This window comes from Phyllobates terribilis, unplaced genomic scaffold (genome assembly GCF_046119375.1).
Source record: "Phyllobates terribilis strain yellow unplaced genomic scaffold, ASM4611937v1 Scaffold_2__4_contigs__length_985480577, whole genome shotgun sequence".
Lineage (NCBI taxonomy): Eukaryota > Metazoa > Chordata > Amphibia > Anura > Dendrobatidae > Phyllobates > Phyllobates terribilis.
The window spans coordinates 704,211,332-704,226,353 of NW_027362762.1; positions in this window are offsets into that span (position 1 = coordinate 704,211,332).

A 15,022-nucleotide genomic window follows, 5' to 3' on the forward strand; every position below is an offset into this window, starting at 1 on the left:
GTGAAAAAAGTTAAATGTTCATTTTTTTCTTCCACATTCAAAAAATTCCTGTGAAGCACCTGAAGGGTTGATGAAGTTCTTGAATGTGGTTTTGAGCACCTTGAGGGGTGCAGTTTTTAGAATGTTGTCACTTTTGGGTATTTTCTGTCATAAAGACCTCTCAAAGTGACTTCAAATGTGATGTGGTCCCTAAAAAAATGGTTTTGTAAATTTTGTTGGAAAAATGAGAAATCGCTGGTCAACTTTTAACCCTTATAGCTCCCTAACAAAAAAAAATTTTGGTTCCAAAATTGTGCTGATGTAAAGTAGACATGTGGGAAATGTTATTTATTAACTCTTTTGTGTGACATATCTCTCGGATTTAAAGGCATAAAAATTCAAATTTTGAAAATTGCAATATTTTCAAAATTTTCGCCAAATTTCCATTTTTTTCACAAATAAACGCAAGTGATATCGAAGAAATTTTACCACAGTCATGAAGTACAATATGTCACGAAAAAACAGTCTCAGAATCAGGGGGATCCGTTGAAGCGTTCCAGAGTAATTACCTCATAAAGTGACAGTGGTCAGAGTTGTAAAAATTGGCCTGGTCATTAACGTGCAAACCACCCTCGGGGCTTAAGGGGTTAAGATGCTGTACTGTATGGCTCTTGTAAGGGGCATTAAAACTGTCTTGTTAAGCTACTGTGACCTCTACGTCTCTTCAAAGGGGCATTAAAACAGTCTTGTTAAACCACTCTGAACTCCACAGCTCTTCCAATGGGCATTAAAACCATCTTGTTAAGCTACTGTGACCTCCATGTCTCTTCCATGGGGCATTGATATTGTCTTTTTATTCCACTGCGACCTCGACCACTCTTCCAAGGGGCATTAAAACCGTCTTGTTAAGCTACTGTGACCTCCACGTCTCTTCCACGGGGCATTGATATTGTCTTTTTATTCCACTGCGATCTCCACCACTCTTCCAAGGGGCATTAAAACCATCTTGTTAAGCTACTGTGACCTCCATGTCTCTTCCAAGGGGCATTAAAACAGTCTTGTTAAACCACTCTGAACTCCACAGCTCTTCCAAGGGGCATTAAAACTGTCTTGTTAAGCTACTGTGACCTCCACATCTCTTCGATGGGACATTAATATTGTCTTTTTATTCCACTGCAACCTCCACCACTCCTCCAAGGGGCATTAAAACTGTCTTGTTAAGCTACTGTGACCTCCATGTCTCTTCCACGGGGCATTGATATTGTCTTTTTATTCCACTGCGACCTCCAACACTCTTCCAAGGGGCATTAAAACCATCTTGTTAAGCTACTGTGACCTCCACGTTTCTTCCACGGGGCATTGATATTGTCTTTTTATTCCGTTGCGACCTCCATCACTCTTCCAAGGGGCATTAAAACCATCTTGTTAAGCTACTGTGACCTCCACGTCTCTTCCAAGGGGCATTAACACCGTCTTGTTAAACCACTCTGAACTCCACAGCTCTTCCAAGGGGCATTAAAACCGTCTTGTTAAGCTACTGTGACCTCCACGTCTCTTCAAAGGGGCATTAAAAGCGTCTTCTTAAGCCACTCTGAACTCCACAGCTCTTCCAAGGGGCATTGAAATGTTGTTTTTAATTACCTCTAATCTCCACGACTCTTCCAACGGGCATTGCATTTCCTCCTAATTTTTGTCAGCTTTTGCTTTTCAATGCAAAGGCGAAAACTAAGGGAGACACACTCCCCAATAATGGGTAGAAGGTTTTTAGCAAGCTGTAATCCACGTCTGTTTCAACGGGCATTGCAGTTCCTCATAATTTTTGGAAAGCCTTCCATTCACTGCTTAGGCCAACAGTGCACAGGAGACCCAGTTGCTATAAATGGAAAAAACGGTTTAGTTAAGGCCCTCTGACCTCCATATCATTTCCAAGGGGCATTGGAGTGCCTCAAAATTTTTGGTAGGCATTGCACTCACTGTATGCCCTATAACTGTGTAGCCGAACCGCTCCTTTTGTTACAGAAACATATCCTACAAGACATATGTGGTTGACTGGATTGATATTGATGTGAATGGTCCCTGTTCCTCCTGCTCTTTCTCCTTTGCCACTACCTCATCCATCATTTATCACCTGAAGCTTTGTTTTAACGGGAGTCATAGAACTTGGATAGTAGCAGGAAAACATCCAGCAATCCTCGGAGGAGGTAGGATATGCGCCAAAACGCTAACCACCTCAGGCCTAGCCGCTACTACATACATGCGCTTGCATTTCTTGAAATCAAAGCAGATGCTAACTTCTATCATCCTCATCATGCTCCTCACCTTGACACTCTCAACTCCCCTGATGGAGAAGCCAGGGCCCACCGGAGTAGTCTGGTTCTCTGGTGGGCTCGTCCAATGCTGCCCTAAAGCAGGCCGGGCTAAGAAAAGTGTGTGGGGGGAAGTTGACAGGAGAAATAAGGGCGGCTGGGGACCGTTTATGGACACCCGGCTGCCCCTAGGCGGCTGGGGACCGTGTGTGGACACCCGGCCGCCCCCTGGCGGCTGGGGACCGAGTGTGGACACCCGGCCGCCGGGCGGCTGGGGACTGAGTATGGATTCCAGGCCGCCAAAGCAGCCTTGATGTGGTGGCCAGATTCTGCTTCCACATGCCTAAAAGGCCCAATTTAAAGTGCAAGCAAGCAAGCAGTATGGTATTGCAGCCTGGGGATGGGTGGGTGGCAGGCTGCATACTTGCGCTTGCATTGCAAGGAATGGGAGAGGTACAATTGAACACTGCCCTGGGACAAGGACTTGAACGGGGATAGTGCAAGTCTGCAACGACAGGTGCAGGGTGGGAAGCATCTTCGCATGTACCATGAACAGGGGTTTGGCATGCACACACTACAGCGGAATAGACTGTCCTTCCCAATAAATGCACTGGGGAGGGCACAGGTAATGTTTTGGTATGCGCGCTTAATCTTATGTATAAGGCACACCGGGACAAATAGGGGCGGCTGGGGACTGAGTATGGATACCTCGTTGCCGAAGCAGCCATGAGGTAGTGGCCAGCTTTGGCCTCCTCCAAACTAAGAGGCCCCATTTCAAGTGCAAGCTAGCAGTATGGCATTGCAGCCTGGGGGTGGGTGGGTGGCAGGCTGCACACTTACGTTTGCATTAAAAGAAAGCAAAGCAGATGCTAACTTTTATCATCATCATCATGCTCCTCACCTTGGCACTCTCAACTCCCCTGATGGAGAAGCCAGGGCCCACCGAAGGAGTCTGGTTCTCTTGTGGGCTCGTCTAATGCTGCCCTAAAGCAGGCCGGGCTAAGAAAAGTGTGGGGGGGGATGTTCCAAGAAGAAATAGGGGCGGCTGGGGACCGTTTATGGACACCCGGCTGCCCCCTGGCGGCTGGGGACCGAGTGTGGACACCCGGCCGCCGGGCGGCTGGGGACTGAGTATGGATGCCAGGCCGCCAACGCAGTCATGACGTGGTGGCCATATTCCGCCTCCGCATGCCTAAAAGGCCCAATTTCAAGTGCAAGCAAGCAGTATGGTATTGCAGCCTGGGGGTGGGTGGTTGGCTGCATATTTGCGCTTGCATTGCAAGGAATGGGGGAGGTACAATTGAACACTGCCCTAGGACAAGAACTTGCACGGGGATAGTTGCAAGTCTGTATCTTCTGATGCGGCAAGGATGACTTCTGATGGGCACACTTTTAGGCAGTGACCTGGGTGTCAGAGATGCTTCCAGGGGTCTTCCCCATGCTGTTCCCATGTCTTTTCAGCACTGTATGCATGTGTCACACAGCACATGGCCAGATAAGGTTGTAAAATGTTAAATTGACATTTCCCTGTGAATGCATTTGTCACGGTTGAAAGCAATACAAAAGTGCAAAAACGCATAAAAAATGCTACTTGTGAACATAGCCCAAGATGTGGAGGAGTATTTTTTTTTGGGGGTTATTTATTTTACTTTATACACAAGTCTTTACCCTGGAAAGGAACTTCCTTAACATATTTCACAGGAAAGCAGCTTCAGTTTCGTTTTTGAACGTTTTATTGTGAGCCCTTCAAAGTGGCTTAATACCTCTGACCACTTTGTTGACAGCAGTGACCTGGGGGTCAGAAATGCTTCCTGGGGCGATCCCCATGCTGTCCCCATGTCATTTGAGCACTGTCACTATCGTTTTGGCCACTTGTTAGGCTTTTAAAAGACTGCCGGGGGTGCCGCCGCAAAAATGCTCGGGTCTCCCATAGACTAACATTGGGCTCGTTGCTCGGGTCGAGCACCTGAGTATCACGGCGAGCTCGACCCGAGCTTCGAGCACCCGAGCATTTTAGTGCTCGCTCAACACATGAATTTGGCAACAGAAATTAGCTTACTACATAGATATGGAAGCAGAACCAGGCTTACTACATAGATAAGGGAGCAGAACAAAGACACAAAACAAAAAGAAACTTACTACTACGAGAACAGAACCAAACTTATTACATCAATATAGGAACAGAATTAGGCTTACTACATAGAATCAGCAACAGAAGCAAGCCTACTACATAGAAACAAAACTAAGAATACTCTATGAATATGGTACCAAAACCAAGCTTACTAAATAGATTTGATAACATACAAGTTTACTGCATAGATATAGTATCAGAACAAAGCTTATTGCATATATAGGATACCAGAACTGAGCTTACTACATAGATATACTAACAGCCAAGTATACTTACTGTATATGCATGGTACCAGAACCAAGCTTACCACATAGATATGGCACCAGAAATGAGCTTACTACATAGATATGAGAACATAACCCAGACTACTGCATAGATACAGGAGAAAAAGCAAGTTTACTGCAGAGAAATGGGAACAGAACATGATGTCAAAATAAAGTCTGTGGATTGGAAATTGCATGTTATTTTCATAGTTTTGCCTAATTTATCAAACAGCATGTTGCGTTGACCAAACTAATGTGACATGCAAAAGTAGTGCTGTTGCAGAGTGTGACAGTCACAAGTAGTGCTGTTGCTTTAAAAACATTCAGCAACTATTAGAAGTAACGCAAGCACATGAGAGTTCCTGAACTAGAAGTGCAGAGTATTGTCAAGCAGAAAGATAAGGACTTTAAAAAAAAAAAAAAAACCCTCCTCCTCCTCCATCTCACTGTGCTATAAAGAATGCTGTGTTCATTAATGTTCCTTTGCATTAGAACTGTGCTATCCTGTACTAGTGGGAAGACTGTGAACTGCTGTGCTGCTAAGGAAACTGTACTGTTTGTCACTGGATCCTGTTACTGATAAGACTTAACTTGCACTGGCTATGTGGCTTCTTATTAAATGCTACTGTTCTACCATTAATGAGGACTCTTTATTATCCTTTCAATCCAAAACTATGTGACACAGATGCCTTACCATTAAACTGTAGGTTCATTACTTGATTATTTAGGTAGTGATATATAATAATAATTACATAGCAAAAGTAAATTGGGAGTTTGCAGCCAGTTCTTGGGTGGATGGAAAGAAACATTTACAATAAAGAAATGTTATCATTAGACACCTTTAAGAAATTATGCAAATGTACAGTCACTTGGAAATAGATATGTATTAAATTAGTGCTTCCCAATTTACTTTGGCTATGTAATTTACCATGCAAATAGACAGCGTGTCTGAAACTGTTAACATGTCAGGATGACAATCAGAATGTCATATATTAAAAGTAAAACACCCTAGTAGTTTGTATGCTAAATAGGCATAATTAAAAAAAAAAAAAAAAAAGAATATTCCTATTGGGATTTGAACTCTGACACTGTATCAGAGGCTGATGTCTTACCATTAAGCTATCCAGTCAAGTAATGGTACTTAGCAGCTTTTCTTTCTTATGAGATCAACCATGAAAATACTCAGGGTGACTAAAACATTGTGATTCTGATTCTGATGTTTGAAGAAAGTCACACATCAGACTCACACATCATTTGAATTTGGATTGGAGGAGGTATTTCTGAAAGTCCCAATCAGTTTCAGACCGGTTTGCACTGAAAATCATCTAACCAAATAGAACTCCTAGATTTCATCAGCTGAGTTTATAGCTTAGTGGTTAGCGCACTGTCTTCTGGACACAGAAATTTTGTGTTCAAGTCCCATCAGCGAACAGTGCCTTTTTTTTTTATTATTATTATTATTATTACAGTCGTAAAAGTCACTTATCAAAATCACTTGTCAGAATCACTCGTCAAAATCTCTTGTCAGACAGGGTATTTAGCCTCAAACTGACATCATTCTGGTGTTTGATTTTGATATCTGATAATGTCCTAAAATGGACACTGTACACACATCAGACTCACACATCAGAATCAAACATCATTTGAATTTGGCTTGCTTGCAGTCTGTGCATACATCCCAATAAATTTTAGACAAGTTTGTACTGAAAATCATATAACCAAATAGAACCCAAAGGTTTTTACAACTAAGTTAATAGCTTAGTGGTTAGTGCACTGTCTTTGGGACGCAAAATTTTTGGTTCAAGTCCCATCAGCGAATAGTTACTTTTATTTTTTTTTATTATTATTACAGTTGTAAAAGTCACTCGTCAGAATCACTCGTCAGAATCACTCGTCAGAATCATTCGCCAGAATCATTCGCCAGAATCATTTGTCAGAATCACTCGTCAGAATCAGGTGACTAAAAGTCATTATGATTCTGATGTTTGAAGAAAGTCACACATCAGACTCACACATCAGAATCAAACATCATTTGAATTTGGCTTGCTTGCAGTCTGTGCATACATCCCAATGAATTTTAGACAAGTTTGCATTGAAAATCATATAACCAAATAGAACCCCAAGGTTTTTACAACTAAGTTAATAACTTAGTGGTTAGTGCACTGGCTTTGAAACACAGAATTTTGGGTTCAAGTCCCATCAGCGAATAGTTACTTTTTTTATTATTATTATTACAGTTGTAAAAGTCACTCGTCAGAATCACTCGTCAAAATCACTCGTCAGAATCATTCATCAGAATCACTCGTCAAAATCATTTGTCAGAATCACTCGTCAGAATCATTTGTCAGAATCATTCATCAGAATCACTCGCCAAAATCATTCGTCAGAATCATTCGTCAGAATCACTTGTCAAAATAACTCGTCAGAATCACTTGTCAAAATCACTTGTCAGAATCACTCGTCAAAATCATTCATCAGAATCACTCATCAGAATCACTCGTCAAAATCATTCGTTAGAATCATTCGTCAGAAACACTCATCAGAATCACTCGTCAAAATTATTCGTCAGAATCATTCGTCAGAATCATTCATCAGAATCATTCATCAGAATCACTCGCCAAAATCATTCGTCAGAATCATTCGTCAGAATCACTTGTCAAAATAACTCGTCAGAATCACTTGTCAAAATCACTTGTCAGAATCACTCGTCAAAATCATTCGTCAAAATCATTCGTCAGAATCACTCTTCAGAATCACTCGTCAAAATCATTCGTCAAAATCGCTCATCAGAATCACTAGTCCAAATCATTCGTCAGAATCACTCGTCAGAATCACTCGTCAAAATCATTCGTCAGAATCACTCGTCAGAATCACTCGTCAGAATCACTCGTCAGAATCATTTGTCAGAATCAGTTCTCAGACAGGGTATTTAGCCTCAAACTGACATCATTCTGATGTTGATTTTGATATCTGATCATGTCCTAAAATGGACACTGTACGACTGCTTGCGCACGAAATGTTGCTTTTTAGGCTTGTGGAGACGGAAGTATTCCGCAACCTGATGGCGGCGGCCGTCCCTCGGTACTCAGTCACAAGCCAACTATTTCTCCCGGTGTGCCATCCCCGCATTACACAAGCACGTGTCCCAAAACATTAGCCATGCCCTCAGCAACGCAGTTACCGGGAAAATCCACCTAGTCACGGACACGTGGACAAGTGCTTGTGGGCAGGGACGGTACATCTTGCTGACGGCACACTGGGTTAATATAGTGGAAGCCGGGACTCAGTCGGACTCTGGGACGGAACACGTCCTCCCGATGCCAATGATTGCGGGCCCTAGGTCAATCAGGGTTGCCCTCACAGTTTACAGCTCCTGCACCTTATCCTACTCAGCCTACTCCTCCTCTTCAGCCTCCATCTCCGAAATGACCACATCAGTCACAAGCTGGAAGCACTGCAGCACTGCCTCTGCCAAGCGGCAACAGGCTGTGCTAAAGCTAATATGCTTAGGTGACAAACCGCACAATGCTGAAGAGTTGTGGACAGCTCTGAAAGAGCAGGCAGATCTGTGGCTCCCACCACTGAACCTACAGCCAGGCATGGTCGTGTGTGACAATGCCTGGAACCTGGTTGTGGCTTTGAGGCGTGGCGAGCTCACACACGTACCATGCCTGGCCCATGTGCTTAACCTCGTGGTTCAGCGGTTTCTCAAATCCTACCCGGAGCTGCCAGATCTGCTTGTTAAAGTACGCCGCCTTTGTGCTCATTTTGGAAAGTCACCTACAGCTTCCGCCACCCTTGTCGTGTTTGCAGCTTCCGGCTCACAGACTGGTATGTGATGTCCCCATGCGTTTGAACTCTACACTGCACATGTTGGGAAGGATTTGTGAGCAGAAGAGAGCAGCTGTTGAGTACCAGCATCAACAAGGCTGTCGGTATTCAGTTCAGACTCCACACATAAGACCTCAGGAGTGGACATGGATGTCAGACATATGTACCATCCTCCAAAACTTTGAGGACTCCACCAAGATGGTGAGCGGCGATGACGCCATAATTAGCATCACCATCCCGCTTCTCTGTCTTCTGAAACGCTCTTTGCTCACAATCAAAGAGGATGCATTGCAGGCAGAGCACTGTGAGATGGAGCAATGAACAATACAGGGTGATTATACACAGCCCAGCCTCATCTCATCCCAACATGGATTGGGTGACAATGAGGAAGAGGAGGAGGAGGAGGAAGAACAGGAGCTAGTTTCATGCGCTATAGACGGTACTACCTGCACAACTGTCATACCGTTTGTTCAGCGTGGATGGCCAGAGAACAGAGAGGAGGAGGAGGAGAGCATGGTCAGTCATCCTCTTGGTGAGGACATGGAAGTCTTGCCTGTTAGCAGTCTGGCACGCATGGCTGAGTTTATGTTACGCTGCCTTTCCCATGACCCTCGCGTTCTGATTTCTGGTTGGTGACACTTCTAGACCCACGCTCCAATGAGAACTTTATATCTATTACTCCTGAGGAGGACAGGTCTACAAAAATGGGGCAGTACCAGAAGGCCCTTGTTGCAGAACTATTAAAAAAATTTCCATCTGAAAACGCTGGCAGCAGAGATCACAGTTCGTTGGACAACCAAGGAGTACAGGCGAGAGAGACACAAATGCAATCTAGCAGAGGCAAGGGAATACTGTCAAAGTTCTGGGACAGTTTTCTCAGACTCTCCCATCGCACAGGCCCTGAGGTGCGGGGTACTCTCACAAGGAGTGCAAAGTTTGGGAAGATGCTGAGAGAGTACCTTGCCGACTGTACCAATGTCCTCCGTGATTCCTCTGTGCCTTATAATTATTGGGTATCCAAGCTGGATACGTGGATTTAACTGGCTCTCTACGCCTTGGAGGTCCTGGGCTGCCATGCCGCTAGCGTTTTATCAGAGCGGGTTTTTAGTGCCGCTGGTGGAATTATAACTGATAATCACATCCGCCTGTCAACTGAAAATGCTGACAGGCTGACTCTTATAAAAATGAACAAGGGCTGGATTGGGCCAGACTTCTCAACACCACCGAATGATAGCAGCATAACATAAACTCAAATCCAGTGACTTTTTTTGGGAGGTGTATTCAAGTATAGGAGACCAGCTCCTTTCTAATGGGAACATGTCATACTCGTTACTGTGGCACAGCTTTATGTGTCTTTAAATTCTTAGTGAGGTTTTTCCTAAATTTTGGCAGCCGTTGGACTCACTACATACCCTATAACTGGATGGCAGACCCTCTCCTTTCTAATGGGAATTTGTCATTACTGTGGCCCTGCTCTATGTGTCTTTAAATTCTTAGTGGGGTTTTTCCTAAATTTGGTCAGCCATTGGACTCACTGCATACCCTATAATTGTATAGAAGACTTTCTCCTTTCTAATGGGAATTTGTCATTACTATGGCCCTGCTCTATGTGTCTTTAAATCCTTAGTGGGGTTTTTCCTAAATTTGGTCAGCTGTTGGACTCACTGTATACCCTATAACTGTATAGCAGACCCTCTCCTTTCTAATAGGAACATGTCGTACTCGTTACTGTGGCCCTGCTCTATGTGTCTTTAAATTGTTAGTGGGGTTTTTCCCAAATTTTGGCAGCCCTTGCAGTCACAGCATGGGCATTACCACTATAGGAGACCCCCTCCTTTATAATGGGAACATTTTTTTACTGAGACCCCCCCTCAATATCTCTTCAAAGGGTTATTGGGTTGGGTTTGAATTTTTGTCAGCCCTTGCAGTCACTGCATACACAATAACAGTATAGGAGACCCACTTTGTTATTAATGGGAACAACAAAGCATAGCCGGCTGATGTCTCTCTAACCATAGCGAGGGCCGACTGCTGGCCTTTTAAGAATAGTAAGGGCCGCCTGATGTCCCTATAAAAATATGCTTTGTGACTTTCAGAGTTCCTCCATCATAAATGAAACAGGATGTGTCTGATGATGTGTCACACACCACCTTGTCAGATAAGGTTGTAAAATGTTAAAATCACATTTCCCGGTGAATGCATTTGTCTTAAAAAATAACGTATAGAAAAAACAAAACAATAGGATCTTTCTTTAGTATAAAAAACAGCGTCACCAATTTAACCTCAATGTAATCACATTGTTCACCTCCTGCACCTCCTCCTCCATCTCTGAAATGACCACATCAGTCACAAGCTGAAAACACTGCAGCACTGCCTTGGCCAAGCGGTAACAGGCTGTGCTGAAGATAACATGCTTAATGCTAACGTGCCAAACCGCCCAGCGCTGCAGAGTTGTTGAAAGCTGTAACACAGCAGCCTGATCTGTGACTCTCACCGCTGAACATACAGCCAGGCATGGTCATGTGTGGCAATGGGCGGAACCTGGTGACGGAGAAATGACAGCCGGAGTAGATACCGTTTCCCTCTATGCCAGTCCTTTCACCGAGCTAAAGAATATGGCTCTGGTGAATTACAACTCCCACCGAGAAGCTGTTTCAGATTGAAAAACATTGTGCCCACCATAGAATTTGATTCTGAGGGCTCACCTTTCTCCTCTGCTCAAGAGCCCCATAGCAGCTGCAAAGTTAGCGCTATCATGAATTCTCCTGATGTAGAAGCCAGGGCACACCAGAGGATTCTATGGTGGGACCATCCAACCCTGCCGAGAAGCAGTCCTGGCTAAGAAAGGTGTGTGGGAAGGTTACTGGACACTCTATGGCTGCTTTTTTACTGAGATGGAAACACATGCAAACAAGGGGAGAACAAACAAAGTCCCTGCAGATGTTGTCCATGCTGGGATTTGAACCCAGGATCCCAGCGCTGCAAGGCTTCAGTGCTAACCACTGATCCAATGTGCTGCCATTTACCCTCTAATATCTAACAGGCTGGAGAAACTTGACCCTACTGCCACTCTATCTTCAGCTCCTTTGTGAGAAACTAATGTATTTGGGCAGCCACTCAGTCTACCAAATAAAATTCCTGAGAATGAAATTGGGGATGGCTTCACTACTGGTACTGGGGCAGTGCTAATACCATGGCGTCGTATCATAGTTTACTGGAAATATTCCTGGCTGGTAGGAGGCAAGCAAATTCCCACAGAAAAGTACCAGCAGTAATGTTCAGGGACCCGTGCTTGTAGAAGGCCTAGACAACACCGGGAGAAATAGTGATGGCTGGGGACTGAGTATGGACACGAGGCATGAGGCATGAGGTTGTGAAAAGCTTCCGCCTCCATGAGCCTAAAAGGCCACATTTCAAGTGCAAGCAGCTGCCCAGAAATCTGTCAGTTTAGTATTACAGCCTGTGAGGGGGCGGGTGGGTGGCTGGCTGCATACCTGCGCTTGCATTCCAAGTAACAGAAAACTAAGCAGATGGTGGCCTCTATCATCATCATGGCCTCACCTCGGCACTATGAACTCTCCTGAAGGAGAAGCCGGGGCCCACCAGAGGAGTCTCTGGTTTTCTGGTGGGCCTGTCCAATCCTGCCGAGAAGCAGCACTGGTTAAGAATAGTGTGGGGGAAGATTCCCGGACACTCCATGGCTGCTTTTTTAATGTGGATTGGACGTGCTTATGCATGTTATTTCTCAAACTGCATTGCAGATCAGGCCATTGCCCAACTCTGTAGTCATGAAATTAAATGCGCAAAGAAAGATGTTTGTGTGTCAGAGCACACCGACAAGTGCAAGTTGATGTTGGATGTGCTGCCATTGCTTCTGCAACAAGTTGCATTAGAGGACATCCTGGGAGAAATGACACCCAGAGTAGATACGGTTTCCCTCTATGCCAGTCATTTCATCGAGCTAAAGAATATGGCTGTGGTGAAATACAACTCTTAGCAAAAAAAGCTGTGGACTGGCTCCGTACCGTCCCTGGCCAAATTCATCTGTCCACGTGTTTGTGGCTAGGCGGTCCTTCCCAGTAAGTGCACTGGGGAGGGCACGGGTAATGTTGTGGGACCTGTGCTTGTGGAAGGTGGAGACGATACCGGGAGAAATAGTGGCGGCTAGGGACCGAGTATGGACACCCGGCCGCCGCCGGCATGAGGATATAAAAAGCTTCCGCCTCCATGAGCCTAAAAGGCCACATTTCAAGTGAAAACGGCTTTAGAGTACTTCCTGGGAGAAATGACAGCTAGGTAGATATGGTTTCCCAAGTCCTTTCACCAAGCTAAAGAATATGGCTGTGGTGAAAAACAACTCAGCAAAAAAAACTGTGGACTGGCTCCGTACCGTCCCTGGCCACATTCACCTGTCCACATGTTTGTGGTTAGGCGGTCCTTCCCAGTAAGTGCACTGGGGAGAGCACGGGTAATGTTGTGGGACCCATGCTTGTGGAAGGCGGAGACGAAACCAGGACAAATAGTGGCGGCTGGGGACCAAGTATGGATACCCAGTCGCTATCACCATAAGATTGTGGAAAACTTTCGCCTCCACGAGCCTAAAAGGCCACATTTCAAGTGCAAGCAGCTGTCAAAAATTTGGCACTATAGTATTGCAGCCTGTGGGTGGGTGGGTGGCTGGCTGCATACTTTCAATTGCATTCCAAGGAATGGGGTAGGGACAACTGAACGCTGCAATGGTACAAGGATGTGGACGGTGATTGTTGCAAGTCTGCAATGACAGGTGCATGGCGGGAGGCATCTTCGCATGCGCCAAGGATCACTTATGATGGGCACACTTTTAGGCAGTGACCTGGGAGTCAGAGATGCTTCCAGAGGTCTTCCGCATACTGTTCCCATGTCTTTTCAGCACTGTATGCATGTGTCTGATGATGTGTCAAACACCACATGGCCAGATATGGTGGTAAAATGTTAAAATGACATTTCCCAGTGAATGCATTTGTCTTGGTTGAAAGCAATGCAAAAGTGCAAAAACGCATCAAAAACGCTACGTGTTAACATAGCCCAAGGTGTGGAGGAGCATTTTTGGTTTTGGTTATTTATTTTGCCTTATATACAAGTCATTACCCTGGAAATGATGTTCCTTAACATATTTCCCAGGAAAATCCATTTTGGTTTAGTTTTTGTATGTTTTATTGTGAGTCCAAAAATGTGGCATAATACTCTGACAACATTGTTGACAGCAGTGACCTGGAAGTCAGAAATGCTTCCAGGGGTCCTCCCCATGCTGTTCCAATGTAATTTGAGCACTGTTCCCATCGATTTGGGCAATTTTTAGGCCCTCTGCAGACCGCCGGGGGAAGCCGCCTGAAAAATGCTTATTTCCCATAGACTTACATTGGGCTCGTTGCTCAGGTCGAGCACCCGAGTATTCCAACTTGCTCGACCCAAGCAACGAGTACCCGAGCATTTTAGTGCTCGCTCATCACTAATACTCCGTGCTGAAAAAGAAAAAAAATCTATTCCCTATTGATAACGCTGGATTGATGGTATTATCAGCTGGAAATCAGTGTTCATTCTAGTCGCATTCATCCCTACAATAATCCATGACTTGATAGATTTTTTCTATGCACTCGTTGACCGATTCATAATTTTGAAAGGTGATCTGTAATTAGAAATTGATGAAAGCAGACAGGGTTGCTTGCATTCCTTCACAGTTTGGTGGTGCAACGTACCAAAAAACCTCTTCGGAGCCGGTTAAACTCTATTTTTTGTTGTACTATATTACCTCTCTTATCTGAGGTTCGTGTATTATACGATCATCAAGGATTATTTTATTAGACTCAGTGCTGAAAATTTTTTTTTATTCCCTATTGATAACGCTGTTAGCTGCTTTTAAAATAAGGACAGATGCTTGATTGCATTGACCCGTTAGCTTCGTTGGATGGGTCATACTCCTCGGACGAAACACGCGTCAGGGGCACTTCCTGCAGTGTCAATTCAGGTTGTTGATTTTTACCTTTTGACTTTGCATTCGCCATGTTATTGTCTAGAGCAGTGTTTCCCAAACCCCATCCTCACGGCCCCCCACAGGTCATGTTTTCAGGATCTCCTTAGTATTACACAGGTGATTGAAGTATCATCAAGGCATCAGGAATTCTCTCACCTGTGCAATACTAAGAAGATCCTGAAAACATGACCTGTGGGGGGCCGTGAGGATGGGGTTTGGGAAACACTGGTCTAGAGTATGTCATGGATGCATAGTAGGCCTCTCACATTTCTAGTGGTGGGTTTGCATGGATGTTCTTAATTTTAATTTGGTATGTGATTTGTCTTTATGATTATACAATAAACCCAATGCCACATAGTGATGCACTCTGCATCTATGTAGGAATTTGTTCCACTATTAATCTACTGCTCTCTAGTATAATTTCATCTATCTAAGAGGTGATAAGAGGTGTTACTGGCTTCAGCATTCATTTTGGTTGTTTCTACATTTGTAACCAATAATT